This window comes from Schistocerca gregaria, unplaced genomic scaffold (genome assembly GCF_023897955.1).
Source record: "Schistocerca gregaria isolate iqSchGreg1 unplaced genomic scaffold, iqSchGreg1.2 ptg000454l, whole genome shotgun sequence".
NCBI lineage: Eukaryota > Metazoa > Arthropoda > Insecta > Orthoptera > Acrididae > Schistocerca > Schistocerca gregaria.
Genome location: NW_026061873.1, coordinates 276,396 through 283,279, shown reverse-complemented (window position 1 = coordinate 283,279; position 6,884 = coordinate 276,396). Strand labels below are relative to the sequence as shown.

The following is a 6,884-nucleotide window of genomic DNA, read 5'->3' as shown; positions in this document are numbered from 1 at the left end:
ATTGAAGCAAATTCCGGGACATCAAGGTGACATAGTCTTATACGGATAGTATTCCATGACTAACGTAATTGGCCCACATACTATACTGGTATACGGATAATATTACACGACTAACGTAATTTACCTGAAATAATGTACAAACATGTTACTATAACATTCGCTACTACTCATTACGCTAATTCACCTTCTGCCATTAAGCGCAAGCGCAGATCTCAGTTATGATACGTGCGCCATCCAAAAATTTATCAAGGTAGTAACTCAACACAACTACAAATGATCATTGTGTGTAAAATAAATAGAACACTTCATAAGAAGAACATGACAGGTTTGAATCATTCCCACCGCAAAGGATGAAAAATTCAGGCTCGCACACAAGACCACTTGATAACTAACCAGAAATTCAGATTAGTTGTAGCTTTGGTGACAATCGCCATTTTTACATTTTCCCCGTAAACTAGATAATTATGAAACGTTAGCAACTACTCTAAAATATCTGCGGCAACGACCTTGCCCCTGAGGTTGCATTGGTTCACGTGAGATCACCGAAGTTAAGTGCGTTGTCGGACGTGGTCGGCACTTGAATGGGTGATCATCCAGGCCGCCATGCGCTCTTGCCATTTTTCGGGGTGCACTCAGCCTCGTGGTGCCAATCGAGGAGCTACTCGACCGAATAGTAGCGGCTCCGGTCAAAGAAAACCGCCATAACGACGGGGAGAGCAGTGTGCTGACCCCACGCCCCTCCTGTTCGCATCCTCCACGGATGATGACGCAGCGGTCGGATGGTCCCGTCCCAGTAGGCCACTCGTGGACTGAAGACGGAGTGCTTACAAAGCAACTACTCTCCAGTGCATGGCCGTACTACTGAGACCTTGATGCCTGGCATCAACAACAGGTAGCAGCACACGAGGTTGGCTTACGCCTACTGCCGAATTTTGCGATCTGTCGTAAGCCTGCGTAAGCACGTGGGGCTTTCCGTCTTAAGTGCAAGCATATCCATTGCGTGTTCTGCCGCGCGACTTGAGTGGAATATTTCATTATTTCTGAAATTTTATAGAAATGTTTTTCGTTGTATATCCTCTCCATCGGTACTGAATTTACTGTAAAATTACTTGCTCACTTTTCGGAACTTCCGTTCATGGTAAATCGATATTATTAGAAGCCGTGGTAGACACGAGTCTAGTGTGCTTCACCTTCAGCACCTTCTGTGTCAGTCTCGGTTCCTATGTCGCTGATTTCACAACTAGCAGTTCGTTGTCTACTGAGTATACTGTCTCTTGTACGACACTATCCCTCCTACACTGAAAGGGGGAGACACAGGAAATTATAGGATTTTTGAAACATGTAGCTATTAAGGTAATTTTGAAGCTAGGCATACGAAAATTTGTATCTGGTTTCTAGGTCAGAAATAAAGAAATATGTGTTCCATTATTACTGGGAATGAAGTGAAATAGCGGGTGAACATTTTATTTTGAGATAAATAATTATGGAATAACTATGAAAGTATTTTTAAGGCTACATCTACGAAAATTGGTATTTGACTTCAAGGTTACAAATAAGAAAATACGTGTTTTAGTGTTTTTGGAAGTTCAACCCCTAAGGGGATGAAATAGAGTGAGCTGGTGCGTTTCTGGCGCCAGTTTCCATCGATCGTTGCTTCGATCTTTGAGTCGCGGTCCAGAGGACACTGCTCCCTAAGCGACTGTAGTAGTTCTCTGCACGGACCCACATCGGGCTTACCGCGCTTACACTGGACACAGTTGCCAACAAATCTCCTGACATCGCGATATAGGTTGGGCCAAAACATGTGTTCCCGAACTCGGTTCTAGGTCTTGTATAGCGCCAAATGACCCCCGACCACCGAATCGTGGATATATCATGCTAACTCGTTCCTGTGGAATAGAGACCTTCACTTCACCACGGTTGTCTCCCCCTTTACACAAGAGCCCCCCGCCCCCCCCGAAGGCAACAGGACAACAGCCAGTAACGACGTCGCCATCCGCCTACTGCTGCCTATTCGGTCCCCACCTGGGGTCCACAGCCTGTTTGCCGGCTGAGTCGCAGAAGAAACCGGGTGTCTCGGAGAGAAGGAAATTCGCTCCAAGATCCGGCTCCACGTGGCCCTTGCCTTCCCCAGACTCTCCCGCGAACATACGGCTAAGAGCGTCGCCAATTCATTGTCTCTGCCCCTAATATGCGGAACCTGGAGATAAATCTTGTCATCTTAACTTCGGCATGACTTTTAGCGAACTTATTAATCAAAGTTTAAGGGCTGGCACTGGGCAAGTAACTGACGGAGGCTCATTTGTTTCAGTTCAGTTGTAATGCTCACCTTCTCTCCAGATAAGGTTGTGTAGTATATGTCTCAGAAAACTCTCTACCCTTGATGTGTGTTGTGTTAGAGATAATTGGCAGCGGTCGACGCTAGCATACTGGGAACAGAGCACCACGGCGGCAGAGAGATGTTTAAGGCCATGTCCTCTCCTTTACATATTCGGTTATGTTGTCACTTTCGCGTGATTCCATCGTTCCGGTGGAGAACTATAGCATCCAAAGTTCAATTGCATTGTCAAGTTGAGTATATTTCTATGTCACTCCCTGTCTCGTGGATCTCTCGTATTGATTTGAATCCTTGGTCTGCTCGCGTCTATCGCCAATTCACACGAAATATTGAAGCAACCTTATTTTAAGGGAATTGTCATATGGTCATGTTCTAGTTGTAATCATTCTAAGAATATTGTTGATTAATCAATTGAGTAAGTAAATTTGAAGGTCGGTTTGGTCAAAATTAAAGTACCTCCTTAATTGCTTTAATCATTTGTATATAGTTTTGTTAAGGAAAGTTGGGTAGCCAAACGTTAAAAAATCTGTTTCTTAGGCTTAATCTGTTTCTCTGCTGATTGGAAGTAATGAGAGTTCTGCTGCGCATTCTATGCACATTTGTACTATTTAAGTAAAGCCTTTCCTAAGTATATTTACCTAGTCATATCCAAATTTGAAGTTTAACGGGTCTTGTTCCACGTAAAGAAATTTATTTATTATTTGTCCATCTGATCTGGCCTTATAAGGCAATCTCTTGTATTTTTGTGATTGTGATTTTATAATGCTTTTGATTGTAATAAAATGTGTAGCAACTACAACGGATTACTATTGTGATTTTGGTGTGTCACTACCACAATCCCATTACATAGAGGATGAAATGTTTCATGAAATATTTAATTATGAAAGCATTTTTAAAGCTAAATATGTTTAAACCTGAATTTGGCTTCTCGGTTGAAGTAAAAATAAAAAAAAAATACATGTCTCACTGTTTTTGATACATTCAATTCATAAGGAGGGGGAATATAGGATGAAATGTTTTATGAAAATAATTCAGTGTGAAAGAATTTTTAAAGATAAATCTATGGAAATTCTGTTATTGAAATATACGTGTTTCACTGTTTTTGGAACTACAACCTCCAAGGAGATGCGATAGGGGCACATGTATCCACTCACTCATCGCCTTCCAGCCCAACCTGCAAAGTATACAGACTTGAAATTTGATGAAGGTGTAAATATTACGCTGAAAGCACCATTTAAGAAGAGATTTTTCGAAATTCCACTCCTAAGGGGGTGAAATATGAGTTGAAAAGTTTTTTTTAAAAAAAATATGTCCCTATGTCACTGTTGAAGCTAGAACTACAAAACTACGAAAATTGACATTTGGTTTCTCAGCCAGAAACAAAAAAAAAGGTTTTTATCATTTTCCGAAATTCTTTCATTGGGGGGGGGATAGAATAAATAGTGAAGGTTTTTTGAAAATAAATCATTATTAAAGAACTACTAAAGCATTGTTAAAGTTACATCTATGAAAATAGGTAATTGACTTCTCAGTTGGATGTAAAAAGAATGTGTTTCGTTGCTTTTGGAAATTTAACTCATTAATAGAGTGAAATAGGGGATGAAAAGTTTTATGAAATATTTCACTATGAAAGCATTTTTAGAATTAAATGGATGAAGATTTGAATTTGGCTCCTTGGTTCTAAATAGAAGAATACATGTTTAATTGTTTTTGAAAACCTAACTCCTAAAGGGTGTGAGATGTTTCTCAAAATGTTTCATTATGAAAGCATTACTAAATATATCTGACAATTCGTATTCGGCTCCTCTGTTAGAATTTTTAAAAACTATGTGTTTCAGTGGTTTTGGAACTTCGATAGTAAGGGGATGAAAATTTTAATGAAATATTTATTGCGTTATATTAAAATATGTTAAATCGGCATCTATGAAAACCGGTATTTCACTTCTCAGTTATATAAAAGAAATATGTGTTGCGGAATGAAAGATTCTATGGAGATATCACCACAAGAATACAAACGGCTTGATTAACAAAAACCTTCGACTCCAGCTGTCGGCATTGTTTTTTGGTCATTCAGTAAAAGACCATGCTTCAATGGCGTTAAGTTTAGAAAGTGTTGCAGTTGATAAAAGACATATAAAAACGATTAAAGAAAAAAAATCTTTGAAGACCATAAACGGTCTACGCAAGTAAAGAAGCGGATGATAAGTTAGCTCTTTATGCAAATGAGTTGGTCACTTTAAGTTAAGAGACATGTCATGCACCAGGAACCAAATATTAAAGTTGCTACGATTGGCTAACGGAAAAGTTTTGCAGAATCACGGGAAATCACTTCTGCAAGTGGCTGAGAATCTCGTAATGGATAAAAATTCTGTACTGAGAATTCCAAGGTGGGAGATGCAAATTCCTCGATTAGGAATTGTTAATCCACATGTGAAACCTGAGTACATAATCCCTGTGACATTTTATCAACGGTGTTCCATAGGGACAGGTTCTCATCCAAAAAGTTCGAAAATTCAATTTCTTTGTAGTTGCATTTTTTTTAAGGTGTACTTGTCCAGACTCTTGGAACGGAAAAGTTTTTTTTTTTAATCCGTGCTTTAAAAAAGTTTCTACAGCCCATTGTTTGAAGCAGTGTCACGACTGCCATGAGCCGCGCGGGGTATCCGCCATGTCTCAAACGCCTTGTCACGGTTCGCGCGGCTCCCCCCGTTGGAGGTTCGAGTCCTCCCTTGGGCATCGTTGTGTGTGTTTGTTGTCCTTAGCATAAGTTAATGTAAGTAGTGTGTAAGCACAGGGACTGATGGTTCAAATGGCTCTGAACACTATGGGACTTAACAATTGAGGTCATCAGTCCTCTAGAACTTAGAACGACTTAAACCTAACTAACCTAAGGACATCACACACATCCATACTCGAGGCAGTATTTGAACCTGCGACCGTAGCGGTCGCACGGCTCCCGACTGAAGCGCCTAGAACCGCTCGGCCACATAGGCCGGTCTACCATGTATTCTAGAGAAGCTGCCCGGTCGTCAGTGGCGCCTGTTCTTTCGAGAACAGTTACTATCTTCATATATATGGTTAAACGTTACCCAGCCATTGACCTTCGTCTGTGCGAATGCGCACAGATTGCCCGAAATCTTACGGGAATCGTCACCTTAGTGTGGGCCAGTATTGAGTGGATGGGCAAACACCTATTACGTACATTACGTTTGTGGATTGTGGCCGGTTGGAAATGTGAGTCTCACGGGAAGCGTGTAAGGGATAAATGCCTGCAGTCGCGGTATTCATCTGTGTCCTCGGTGGCTCAAATGGATAGAGCGTCTGCCATGTAAGCAGGAGATCCCGGGTTCGAGTCCCGGTCGGGGCACACATTTTCAGCTGTCCCCATCGAAGTGTATCAACAACACCTGTCGGCAGCTGAGGGTTTCAATTAACTATCAATTGTGAAGGGGATTCGAAGAACCCTTTGCCAGGCACTTAAATGTGATTTGCAGAGTATCCATATAGATGTAGATCAAAGCTCGTCCCGTGACGCACGTGCACAAAATGATTCATACTGCAAACATACTCGCCGATAACACTGACGAATAACGAGTGCTGCATATCCAGGTTAGACAGATCGGCTTTTCCTGCCAAGAAGAACAGGGAGTTGCTATCTAGGAACAATTCCAGCCAGAGGAAGGGTTGAAAAGTGCTCCTTGGATTGCACACTAAACGTAAATAACGAAAATGCATTTTTGGTAAAAATTGGACAAAGCATAATCCTGTGCTCTCCGTATTGCATTAGCCGTTTTGAATATTGAAAATCTTACTGCAGATTCGTGTTCAGCGACATTAAAAATATACATGTAACCCTCAGTTCATGCAAATCGAAGTAATAATATAACTAAAAGGTTTCCCTAGACGTTGAACTTTTTTTTTTTTTTTTTTTTGGAGAAACAATTTTCTCAGAACGGCATGCAGCATTAACTAAAAATGGTTCAATCTCTTAACTTCTACCTCTTACCCAGAAAAGTAAACACTTTTCTTAGGAGCTTATACCTATAATATATGACACTGATTAATATTAAGTAATTTTTGTGAAGGCATAAGGAGTGAAACAAACCACCCAAAAAATCGAACTCAGAGTTCGAATTAGTACCGTATCGTTAAATTTACGGTTGTTTCATTGCGGTTAGGTATGCGCTCCCATAAATTTTATGTACCATCGACTGATGTTTTCCATTTTCAATTTCAGAGAAGTAATTTAGTATCAACTGATGTCATCCATTTTTGATTTCAGGTAACATCTGAGAGGCCACACTGCACGCAGTCCGCGTGATCAAATCATAATTGCGGGCGCCATTTTTTTTTACTGAAAATCTAAAATAAAGCTCATAGTATGATCACTCGTAACTCCCAAACAGATCCTTCAAGTGTATTTTCACTGTCTCAAAAAAAATATATAACATTTTTTGCTCATTTGAATGAGAACCTGGCCGTAACGCCGGAATATAGTCACGAAATTTTTTTCGGAGACGCCGTACGTTCGCGAGAAGAATTTCGT

General features: G+C 40.6%; 1 non-coding gene across 1 annotated transcript; it reads left to right on the top strand.

Moving 5' to 3' along the window:
• The first annotated feature begins 5,631 nt into the window (after positions 1–5,631).
• Positions 5,632–5,705, top strand: Trnat-ugu (transfer RNA threonine (anticodon UGU)). The gene has a single exon. It is a non-coding gene; the product is annotated as a tRNA-Thr (tRNA).
• Positions 5,706–6,884: the final 1,179 nt, after the last annotated feature.